This window comes from Prionailurus viverrinus, chromosome D1, assembly GCF_022837055.1.
Source record: "Prionailurus viverrinus isolate Anna chromosome D1, UM_Priviv_1.0, whole genome shotgun sequence".
NCBI classification, from domain to species: Eukaryota; Metazoa; Chordata; class Mammalia; order Carnivora; family Felidae; genus Prionailurus; species Prionailurus viverrinus.
Window position 1 is genome coordinate 56,194,926 of NC_062570.1, and position 12,575 is coordinate 56,207,500.

Sequence of the window (12,575 nt, forward strand, 5' to 3'; positions counted from 1 at the left end):
GTGTTTGCAACCATAGGAGCCCAAGACTTTGGCTTCAGATAGACCTGGTTTCTATCCTGGTTCTTCTACTCCAGTTATGTGGCCTCCTCTGTGAGGTCCTACTTACCCATCTGGAAATCGGGAATAGCAGGGGCCACCTCAAAAGTCATCGTGAAGATTGAACGAGGCAATGGGGTAAAATGCCTTGCAGATTGTGAGACTCCCTGCGTATATATGCCCCTGCTGTGTGACTCATGACACATGCACTCTGTGGCCTCAGGCAAGTCCCTGGCCCTCTCTGGACCCAACTCCTGACTTTAACAAGGCGGAGTTGGGATTAGGTGAGCCCCAGGGCCTGTGAGCTCTGACACCCAGTGCTTAATAGTCTGCTCCGTCAGAAGTCCTGTCTTCACTGTGATGGTAGCCCTAGGGCTTACGTCCCCTCCTCTGAGAACTTCCCCATATCCCAGAGGCCCTAGCAGCCATGGTAGACCACGTGACATGGCCATAGGTGATTGGACCTGGGAAGACATGTGCCTCAAGAGAATCGGGACCTGGGTGCGCATGCTACTGTGGTCGCTGTGTAAGCCTGGCTGGAAGGGTGGTGGTTAGGGGACACCTGGCTGGAACAGGCGACAGACCAGATCCTGACATGCCAGGACTTTATCCCAGGAGAAGTGGGAGCCCCATCGTGGAGCCCCAGAGGGCTGAGCTAGGGCAGGAGGGCTTGGGAGAAGAGGGGAGGAAATTGAACAGGGTCCTCAGGCCATGAGGCTTTGGGCCAGTGCAGACCGCCCCCCACCCCCAGAACTTCAGTTTCCCCTTCTGGCTGTGGGGCTGTACTCAGGGGTGCTGGGGGTCCTTCCAGCACTGGTTTACTCTGACGTGGGGTGTGAGACTGAAGCAGGACGACTGGGGGGGGGGGGGTGCAAACCAGAGACACTCCCTCATTGGAGCTGTTCTTGTCTGCGCGTGCAAAGCTGGTTCCCAGAACCGGAGGGATAGGGCTCCAGGTGTGCAAATGGAGTCCCCTGGGACAGGACGGCGGGGGGGGGGGGGGGGGGGGCTGCAATTCCCAGGGTCGCCAGGGCCAGCTCGTGGGCTGCAACCTCTCCAAGCTGAGGCTTTGTGCCTCAGGTCCAACAGGGACTTCAATTTCTGTCTTTAAAGCTGCAGAAAAAACCCACCCCACCGCCCACCTTCTCCACACCCCAGATTCCGGGGGCCCAGTCTGGGTGCTGGAGTGATGACTGACATTTTGAGAGATGGAGGGATGTCCTGGAGGGGGGCAGGGCCCCCCAGAAGTCATGGGAGAAAATGTCCACATCTTCACGGAGGGATTTCTTGTGCCCGGAACCCCTTCCTTTTCCAGGTCTAGGCCACATCCAGGCACCAAGGAGCAGGGAGAAAACCGCAGGCTCCAGAAGCAGATTCCAGCTTCGCTGCCTGCCCACTGTGTGGTCTTAGGGCTCGGTTTCAGAGCCTCAGTTTCTCCCCCTGTCAAATAGCGCTAATGCCATCTGCCTGCTTCAGATGGGGATGAAATCAGGTGAGGTGATGGGGGTGAGGGATAAAGTACTGGGGCCCGAGAGAAGACCTGGGCCAGGCCTCAGATACCATCTCTGTTTGGACGAGGACGCTGAGCTGCAGAGGGGGACAGTGATGTGCCACCGCCACAAAGTGACACACGAGGCCCAGGCCAGAGGCTGAGTTCCGCACGCCCTCAGGCCTTCCTCACCCGGCACTGCCTCGAGGAGGCAAAACCATAAATGTGGCCACCGCTGCGTTTGATGCCTCACCTTTTGAATGGGTCGCCTGGGAACAGTCTCACAGAGCCCAGCATGGCAGAAGAGAATTCAGAACCAGTGCTGCCAGAAAGTCCCTCTCCTGGCCAAGCCACGCAGCTCTGTCATGGGGCCACCAGGGTCCGTGTCAGCTCGGGACTCCAGAATGAGCCAGGGGCTCTGTTGCTCAAGCTGGAGCCTCAGCAAATGTTCATCTCCCCTCCTTGCCCAGTGGGAAATCAGGCTGTGTTTTGAGAGAGAGAGAGATACTGATGGACCCAACTAGGCTCTAAGCTCTTGTCTTCTCAGGTCCTGAATTTGTTTCAAGGTCCCTTTAGCTCTCTCCTGGCCCCAAGTCCCCGCCAAGACTCTATGGTGCTTTTGTAAAAGTTAGAAAAAGGTGCCCCATTTGGGCAGATGCAGCCCCACGCCAGGATTTCACCTTCCACTCACCACCTCAGCCAGATGACCTTGCACAGTGAACACCCTGCACAACTGGGCCCTTCTCAGCCCCCTCTGTACTCCCCTCCCAGCTGAGTCCCATTCTACCCTTGGGGCTCCCCCAGAGTGGCTGACAGGGGCACCCTCTCCCCAGTGTCCTTTTTTCCTCTCCAGGACCAACCCAGAATCTCCTCCTGTGTTAGGATGTTCTGTGGGACCCGGGCAGGGGGAAGGACCATGCTCAAGTTTATGGATCTTCTAGAATTCTCCAGCTTAACTCCTGGCTTATGGTTTCAGATTCCAACTCTGAAGGGCCACCTGAGTTCCCTCCCCACCTCCTGATGGGACCCAGGCCCCACCTCCAACAGCATCTTCTTCTTTGAAGGCCTCTATATTCCTGAAGGAGTCAGCACGAGCTGTCCCCAGCAGCTGCCATGCAGATCTGGTCCTGTAAGTCCCAACTGGAAACCCTTCCTCTGCTCCCCAACACACATAGAACAAAGGCAAAGCTCGCTCATCCATCCCTTAAGACCCATCTGGCCCAGCACTGTCTTCACCTCCAGCCTCACTGCAAGGTCCTCCCCTCCTCCCCTCTGGTCTCCCAACAGAATGAATCCTTCAACTCCCAGAAGGCACCAGGTGGTTTCAAGCCTTCACTGGCCTCACAGTGCTCCCCTGCCCTAGAAATGAGTGAGAAGCCTACCCCAAAGCACAGACGGGCCCATTCTGTGTTAATGGCTATTTACACAGAACACTCACAGCTGTTAATTTGCTTGAACTTCCCCTCAGCCTAGTGAGGGGGACAGGGCAGAGTTCTTGTGTCTATGTACTTACTTTTGTACCTGGTCTTATAAATGCTGGATGAAGGAAGAATGGGTACAGTGGGTAGATGGGTGAGCAGACGGACGGACGGGCAGATGGATGGATGGATGGGGAACAACTGGACCTAGACACAAGGCAGGAATAACTTGAAATGTGATAGAATCTGTAGCCCAGGGTGGGGGTTCCTGAAAAGAGTTCTAGTCTGTGTTTGGGTGGGCGGGGGGTGGGCGAGGGGACAGCCAGTGATTTCTGGGGTCCAAGAAGGGAAGAAAGGGCCTCCCTGAGGGGGCAGGGTGTGACGGGGGTCAGGCAGCAGCAGCAGAGGTCCCCTTCTCCTTCTGGCTAGCCGGGCGGTGCCCAGGCACGATGAACTTGGCATCTACAGAGCTCTTCAAGCCACTCCAGTCAAATGCTGGAGGGGCCTTGCTCTGCTCCAGCTGCCTACACCCAACTCTGGGGGCCTTTCCCAGAAGTGCTTGGGCTGCAGGTGAGGTATGGGGGAGCGGGGGAGCCCCCGACAAGAGGCAGCCTACCCGGGACGTGAGGGTCTGGAATCCTCCACCACATGCGCCTGGGACTTAGATCTCTCAGTCCTCCCAACTCCCACAGCAGGATGAGTCAGGGCTTTGGGGGGCAAGGGAGGATAGTCTGAAAACCATTACCAAAGGATCTTCAGTCCAAGGGAGACACAGACCAGAGGGGTGTGGTGCCTGCTGGAGAATGAGGGTGGGGAGGTAAAGAAGTGATGGGGAACCAGAGGGCAGGAGGGGCTTCCCGATCCCGCCGCTCCCTGCCCCCACCCACCCCTCCCATGCCTCTTCCCAGGTTAGGTGTGAACCAGCGCATGTCTGTATGTCCACGTGGATCTGGATGTCCTCATGTGTCCGTGTGTGTCTGCGTGCGTCCGTGTGTGTGATCAATCGTTTCCGCCTCCTCGGGCTGTTATGAGGCTTTAACAAGTTAACGCTTGTAAAAGGCTTGGTGCTGTGCCCTGCACTTCCCCTAAGTTCTCTAAGCATCACTAGCTGTTACTAAAGGGAGAATGTAACCGCTGAGAGTCAACTCTGGAGTCAGGCTGCCCGGGCCACTGTCTCGGCGACAGTAACAATCAGCCTCATGGGGGGCTTGGTCCTTGGTGGCGACGGCAGTTTTGTGTGCTCTGTTCAGCTCCCTGTGCATTCCAGTCAATCCCCCAAGGCACTCCGCTTTCATCAGATGGGGACGGTGCCCCAACTTCCTGTCCCCCGGTTTCCTGTTCTCACTCCCATGTTCCTCCTGGCCTGCCCCATGGAAAAGACTTCCTGTGTCCCATCCCTGGGCTCCCACTCTTCCTTCCTGCAGGCCCTTGGTCCATTCCGCACCCTTCCACTTGGTCCTCACCTGCTTCTTTCCCCAGGGGACACATTCCATTCACACTGCTCTCCCCACCCTCCCCCACCTACTCCAGCCCCTTCCTCTCAGCAGGCCCCCTGCCTCACTCAGGCCTAGCTCACCATCCCCATTCCGCCTCGTGGACCCTGATGACCTGATGAGCATGGCCGCTCCTCTCCAGACACCCCTTCCCCTGCCCACCCCCCTCCCCCAACCTCTTGGGCCACAGGAGCCACCTCTTCTGCCCAAACTGTAAGTGTCCTCCCGCTAGCCTACTCTCCCTCCTAATCCACACATGGCTGCCTGCGGCCAGGCCCGCCCCCACCCCTAGGCTCCATCATCCTCATCTGGGCAAAACTGTGAACCAAGGATGTGAAGCCTGGGGCAGAACTCACGTCCAAGTCTCCAGAAGCCTTCAGGGAATGCGCCATCCTCCCTGCTGTATCTCCTCCACGTGTCCATCTTGCCCATCTTGCATCTCTCAGGGGACAGGGGCTCACTTCCTCATGCCAAGAGAATCCCCACCTCTGTCTAGAAGAAGGTCCTCCACTGAGGCTGCCCCCTGGCCCACCAGAGGCCTAGACGGAGGCAGAGAGCCGCCCTGGGATGAGATGGGTGGGAGGCACTGCTTTGCCTCTTCCGAGCTGAGTGGCCTCGGGCAAGTTCCTTCCACTCTCTGAACTCAGTTTCCTGACCCGTCCAACAGGGGCACACCACTTACTTCACCGTGGGGACAGTTGTTCGGCCAGGAGCCTGGATCAGAGGAGGCACGATTGGGCAGGTGGCAGGATCTAAAAGCAGCTGACCAGAAGGCAGTTGTAGCTGGAGCCAGGGCCATGAGCTGTCCCCTGCCACGTGTCCGTTCCAGAGCTGCTACCCTGGTTTGGAAGGTCAAAGGCCACCCTACTGTAAAATCTTAGTCTCGTGTCCCGCCTTTAAAGTCCTTTTCATACCGATGGCAGAGAGAAGGTAAAAGATAAAATCAAGGCATCACGTTTATTTGTTCAACAAACTTGCCCGTGATATACCATGTGCCGGGCGCCGTGCTGGGTGCTGTGGACGCAGAGATCCATCAGACCCACTGTCCCTGAGCGAAGCTTATGGCTAGGTGTGGAGAGGCACATGTAAACAGAAACGAAGCCTTCAGCGTGGTCATAGCTGAGACAGGAAGAGCGGGGGTGTGGGAGCCCAGTCTAAGAGGTTCCAGAGAAGCCAGAGCAGATTCTAAGACATAGGGAACTTGTGAACCCAGATCCAAAACATATGAAGCTTTCTGGGCACTAGGAAGGGACAACGGGGTGCTTCCATTAACGGGCATCTGCTGCAGGGCGCACGGGGACATGTGGATGATGCCACGAAACCCATCTATCCTGCCACAGTCACAGCTTGCCTACTCAGCAAGCAGGGGAAGGGACGTGGGATTGACAGAGAGAAACAGAGGGAAAGAGCAGTTGTTGTGGCCAGGCCGGGCATCGCTTAATGGACCAGAGAGGAGGGTCAGGGAGCTGGATCAGACCCAGCTTAATATTTTCATGAACATGAGGTTGATCTTCTAAAGGTAAGGTGTGGAATGGGCAGAGGGGTGCGGTGCAAGGCGCCAGGCTTAGCCCTAACTCTACCATGTCCTAGCTGTGTGACCTTGGGGAAGTCACCCTCCCTCTCTGGACCACAGGTTTTTCATCTGTAAAACAGGAGTATTAAATCCCACCTCTAGGGCTGTGCTAAGGATTAACAGAGACATGCATAGGGACACCCTGGCACAGGGCTATGCACGGTGTGGGATTCAGGAAATGTTATTTTTCTTTCTTTGCTCTTAGGGAGCTGGGCCACGCCCAGGGCATGGAGCCCTGGGGAGCAGTGGCAGCCTGAGTGGCCGGCTGGGGAGACACTGATGTGTTTCAGGGACTCCAGGACTGAGCCAAGCTGCTCCTAGGACACAGCCACCTGCTTCCTCCTCCTCATGCTGACATGTTTCCCTTCTGGAAGGACCTTTGGAAGGGAGCAGGAGCCATGGGTGGTGGAGAAGGCGGTGCTGTGGTGTGGGCTGGCCTGAGCAGAGCTCTCCTGATGGTGTGGGAAGGGCTCCCACCAGTATGTTTTGGTGGTTATTCTTCCCCGTTTTGTCCTCTAAGACACTGTTCCCTCGCTGCAAGCTAGGGTAACACACAGGGGCAGGGGTGAGGGAGATAGGAAGGGCTCCCCCAACCTTGAGGGGCCATTGGAGCACCTGGACCACATTGGGTACTGGAGTTGAGGGGTCAGTGTTCCAGACTGCTCTTGGGATGATCTGGGCTGGGCTTTCCTGCTTTCTAGTTTCCCGCTCTGAGCAATGAGAGAATTTGGACAGGTCCTTCCAGCCCTAACATTCCAGAGCCTGGGGTTGTGTGAGACGCAGATCTGCGTTCCAGACTTTTGTCTGCCCCCTACTGGCTCTGTGGCTTTGGGCGACTCTCAGCTTCTGTTTCCTCAGTTTCCCCATCTGCACAATGAGTAGGCTGGCCTTGGTGATCTAAGGCCTCCATGGGTCCTGTCCATTGGTTTGAACGTCTCCTGCACTGGGAATCTTGACCTCTTTCCCTGAAGGTGGCCCTCCAAGAGCTGGAAGCAAGAGGGAGAGGTGGAAAATGGGGAGGAGGAGGGAGAGAGAAGGCTGGACCTCAGGCTAGAGATTGGGTCCTGGATGTGGATTCCCAAGCCCAGGCCACTTTAGAGACGGCCACCCCTCCCTGTGTCGCACACAGGATCCCATTTATACCCATTGTCCCAGAACTCCTGCCAGCTAGCTGACCAGGGGGCCCCATTTTTGGACGGGAAGACCAAGGCCCCAAGGCAAGAAGGGATCTGCACAGATTCACACACAGCTGGTCAGTGGCTAAGGTTGAACTGGGGGAGGGAGGAGACCTATGGCAACTCCATGGCTTCCTATCCTTTGTCACCGACCACAGCAGCCCATCCTCCACGGGGCAGTCATCGAGTCCCGCCCTTCATGGCGTAGAAGGGGAAACTGAGGCCCGGGACAATATGTATTCTCTGGGTTAACCATGCATTCTCCCTCCTGACTTTAGTTGCAGTGGCTGGGACAGTTCACATAGGCCAAACATCTCCACAGGCAGCCTTGCTTGCTGCCTAAAGTCCCACATCAGAGCCCCCATATTTGGATAAAGCAATGTGTCCTGTGACCCATGTGCTGAGGGGGACAGAAAGACAAGAATTGCAGGCATCTGGTATCTTCAGACTCCCGGAAGAGCCAAGAAGGAAGGAGCCTGGGGATCAGTGAGGGTCAGGGGGTCCAGAAGGGGTGAAGCACTTGCCCGGGTCCCACAGAGTACTGGGCTCAAGCAGGCAGCCAACCCAGGCACTGCTTCCACAGCCTGAGGGGCCCCTCCTTCTGCCCCTTCCCCAGCCCCCTTCTCACATGCATGGGCCTGGAAGGAGATGGGCCTGGAGCAGTAGACGCAGCCCCTCTGGCTGGGACAGCGGGTGGGGGCTGGGAACATCTCCCCCGCAATCCGGGTCACCCTTCGAGAGGGTGCTGTGGGCCGCAGCGGATTAATGATGCGAAGGCCATTCATTTCCTCTAGCCGGGAAACAGGCTGCACCACACAGCCCCCCATTGTTGGCCGCCCTTATCTCGGGAAGTTCCGCCGACCCCATCCGGAGAAGGCAGCCGGGGCCCCCCCACGCTTCCAGCCTCACCTTTTTGCCCCCTCGGAGGCTGGAGAGCTTGGCAGGGCTGGGATCATGCAGGTCTTGATCTGTCTGCCCCTGCCCCGCCCCCCCACCCCAAACCAGGAGAAGTCTGGACTTTGCCTGAAGGCCGGATGGCACCGTGGAGAACAGTGTGGCAGGGCCTAGGTCTCAATGGGGTTTCAAACAGGGGTCCTGGAGGGGTCAAGGATGAACTGGAATGGGTGAGGCTTGAGGCAGGGAGGGTGGGAGGCAGTGGAGGGAGGGAGGGAGCCTGGGCACACTCAGGGACCCCATTAGGCTAGGACAGGGCAGGGTAGGGCACCATATTCTTTGGTTTCAAAACCCCTCTTTGAGGAGGGCACACAGCCTCTGCCCATGCTAGGCCCATGCTAGCTGAGCGGCCTCCTCAAGGTGCTGACTCCTACTTTAGGGGGCAGCACAGGCATTACATAACTCCTCCAGGAAGCCTTCCCTGATTCCCCTGCTAGTTGGGGTCCCCCCACCAGGCTCAGTGCCCTCCAGCCCTTGTGTTTCATCCTGCACCCCCTCAGAGCCCTGAGCACCCTGTGTGGATACAGATCTGTCCCCCACCTAGACTGGACATGCTTTGATGGTGGAGCCCCCGGTCTCTAGGACTTGCCCCAAGCCCTGCTCTCACCAGCCTGGTGAGAAGTTGGAGCCACCAAGTCTTGCTCTAGACCAGCCCCTCCCCAGCCACGGCCTCCTCCTCACGGGCACTGTAGGTCCCCTCCCCTGACCTGCCTCCCCATCAGCCCACCTACCCTCCCACCACCATGCTTTTGGCCAAGTATGTCCCTCCACCTGGAACGCCCTTTCCCTGCCTCCTCCTGGCAAAATCCCAGCCACTCATTAAAGACTGTTCAGTGCCAGCCCTCCTCGGAGCCCCTCGAAGGCCACCACTTATGCTGGGGACTTCAGCAAATGCCTCGCTCCCTATTTGACCAGAGCTGCTCCGCTCAATAAATTGTCTGATACGAAGTGTCCACAGCTAAAAAGGGCTCAGAACAAGTAGATTTGTCCACCCTAACCCTTAACGGATGGAGACATCACTCACCTGATATTTCTTGAGAAGTCTAGAAAACAGCGGATTTTCATTTTAACAGAAGCCTTCAATACCTTCAGCCCAGGAAGTGACTTCATGGGGGTAACAAAGGCAGTGTGAGAGCAAGAACAGTGATATTTTGGGACAAAGGAGTCTACCCAGGACTCTTTGTATCCTACCCCGAAGGCAGCTTTACTAAAGGGCCGGCTTTCCAAAAGCCCACACTCTTGTCACATAATCCACCAACTCCTGGAACTGGATACTTGGAATTGTGGAAACCTTAGGAGGAATCAGGGAGTCCTCGTATGGGTACCTCAGCGCCTCTGGGAGATGCCGCATCTAAGAGCCCAAGGACTTCACCAAGCTCCCCAGGAGCAAGAGGACCTGCAGGCAGAGGGGACCCTGAGGGATGGTCCTGTGGCCTTGAGCAAGTCTCTCTTTTCCCTCCCCTCCTCCCCCCACCTCCCCTCCCCTCCCCTCCCCTCCCCTCCCCTCCCTTTCTTTGGGTCCTCTGCTCTTCTGCACCTGCTTTGCAGGCCACTCAGTCTCAGTGGAGCTTTCCAGAATGCTGCAGGGACCACACCCCTCCCAATTTGACAGCTCACACCCGTCCCCATCCTCCCTGCCCTCAGCTCCGCCTCTTCAGACAGCCATCTCCACGGGGGCCTGCAAGGTGGATGGAAGAGAGAAGGGGAGACCCCACCCACAACGAGGCTCAGACAATCTGGCTGGATGGGTGCTGGCACTCGGCAGGTGCTCAGTAAATGCCTTCCCCTGCCCCTGCTACTGTCACTATAGCATGGGGTGATGGAGCACACAGTGGACTCTTACCGCAGCCTTGCTTCTTGAGCCTCTGTTTCCTTATCTGCAGACTGGGGATGATGAGAATCCTAACCTGCCAGGCCACTGGGAGAGCTGACTGAGATAATGTGTGCGAAATGGCCTCATAGCCCCCTGGGAGTTAGAGGAAAATTCATTAACATAATAAAAAGCATTAATAATAAGTTGTTCGAGGAAAGGCTCATCGGGTGGCTACTAAGCTATTAAAAAGTGGGCCGGGTGTCAAGAGGGTGGAGGAGAGAGGAAAGGCCAGTTCACTGAGAGCAAGCCTGTGCCCCGACTGCCTGGAGAAGATGGTCAGGGGTTACTGGGCACCTCGAAAACACTTTCAACTTTGTTCAACTTTGTTTCCTCCCTGTGGGACAGCTACTTTTAGGTGCCTCTTAAGGATGAGGGAAGTGGGGCTCTGAGAGCTTGGGAGCCTTCTCAAGGTCACCCAGCTGATGACAGAGGGTCAGGAAGTCATCCATGCCCAGCCTGAGAATCCAGCTCAGAGTCAACCGGTGTCCGGGTCCCGCGTGAAGTCACCCCAAACACAGCCGTGTGTGTTCATGGCGGGGGAAGGCAAGGTTGGGGGCGAGCCCTATCGCTCTGGGCAAGACGAGGGGCAGAAGAACCCGCCACTGGGAATGGACTTGGAGTGGCTTTTTACTTCCCGGCCCGCGTCTTGAAGTGAATGACGGATTCGCCCAGACTGGGTCTCTTCATCCCTGAGCCTCTGCTAAGGAGACGCTTAGAGTGGGGGGCTGCGGGAGGGGGCCGGGGTGGTGGCTCCCTATGGGCCACGGGGAGGTGACCTCAGCCACTGGAGTGGCAGTGCTTCCCTCCTTTGCCCCTTCTCCCTCTCTTGCTCTAAGCAGGCGGGGCAGGGAGGCAGGGGGCAGGGAGCGGCGGCTGGAGGCACCATGACCCTCTGGTGCCCAGGCCTTGAGCACAGCTATCTGGAGCTGATTTGATAGCAACAGTGGAATCGCAGCCTGTTCCCGGCTCCGGCAGCCCGAAGGTCAGGCCTCACAGCTCTGTCTTCATCTTAGGTAAAGGGCCATGGTGGCTACTGAGCCACACGCACCCAAAGGCATTATCTGAAAGCCAAGACGCCAGCGAGGAGGCCGTTGGCATAAGTCTGGGGAGAGATGGTGTGGCCTGAGCTGGGCCACAGTCAGGGGAGTGCCATTTGTCATGATCTCCCATTGGCACCTATCCTACAGAGGAGGACACCTGAGGTCACCTAGCAGCAAATCAGAGGTTTAGCAGGGTCCTGGGGCAAGTCCGAGCTCTGTCCTCAGCCACCCCCGCCCCCCTCTGCCCGGCTGGGGCCTGTGTGTCTGAGACCTCCTGTCTGGCTTTGCCCTACTTCGTGGGACGCCCTTGTGACCTGCCCCCTCCCGTGTGGGCTGGTAGGACAGTAGCAGCCTCTGTGGGGCTCCAGGCCTGACCCATCCCCAGCCTCTCCCCTCCTGGCTCCAGGATGTCTGGAGCCCTGCAGACTCCCAGGAATGTCCCTGGCTTGGGCTGGCCAGCTGGGGAGGCACCGGGAAGATGAAGGTCCTCGACACCATGTGCATTTCCACGTGCTGGAGCAGGCGCAGAGCCAGGAGGAACCTTAGTGGTCATCTGGGCATCAAAGGACCAGAGGTCCCAGAGAGGGCCGTGTCTGGCCCAAGGACACGCAGTAGATCTGAGAACACACGGCGGACAACTCTGGAAAGGAGGTGGCTTTCCATCCACCCTCACCCACGCCCTCCTTGCAGGGCTGTGAGGAATGCGGGGATCGCGATCCCCATTTTACAAAGAAAGAACCGAACAGAGAGATTCAGGGAGAGCCCGTGATTTGTCCAAAGTGAAACAGGTCGATCTCACTTCATCCATCTTCTGGTCTCTCCCCGTTCACGTTCTCTCTTTCACTCGTGCTTGCTGATCAGTCAGCAGATTTTTCCCGAGCCCTTGGCCTGGCTTAGGGGACCCAGAGTGGAACTGGCCACATTCTCTGCCCTCAAGGGGCTCCCTGTCTGGAAAGTGCCTGTGAAGGAGAACAATACAGAAGAGGGAGGAGGGGGAAGGGCCTGTGGGCTGGATCAGTCAAGGAGACTTCCTGCTGGAGGTGGCATTTCCAGAATCGTCTGAATGAAGGGAACTACAGAGGGAGTCCATAGGTGTGGCTGGGGAGAAGGCTGAAGAAAGGGAGCAGGAAATGGCGTAGAGAGATGGCACAGAGAGATGGCACACACACGTACCTCACAGAGGAGAGGGGAAAGCAATGTTTCAAAGGCTGTTGTGTGGTGATAAGCGTTCTTGATGTCGGGTCAGCTAGACCCCGATACAGGTAAAATCCCAGAGGGTGGGGCGCCTGGGTGGCGCAGTCGGTTGAGCGTCCGACTTCAGCCAGGTCACGATCTTGCGGTCTATGAGTTCGAGCCCCGTGTCAGGCTCTGGGCTGATGGCTCAGAGCCTGGAGCCTGTTTCCGATTCTGTGTCTCCCTCTCTCTCTGCCCCTCCCCCGTTCATGCTCTGTCTCTCTCTGTCCCAAAAATACATAAACGCTGAAAAAAAAAAAAAAAAATCCCAGAGGGAGAGGCTGGGTGCCC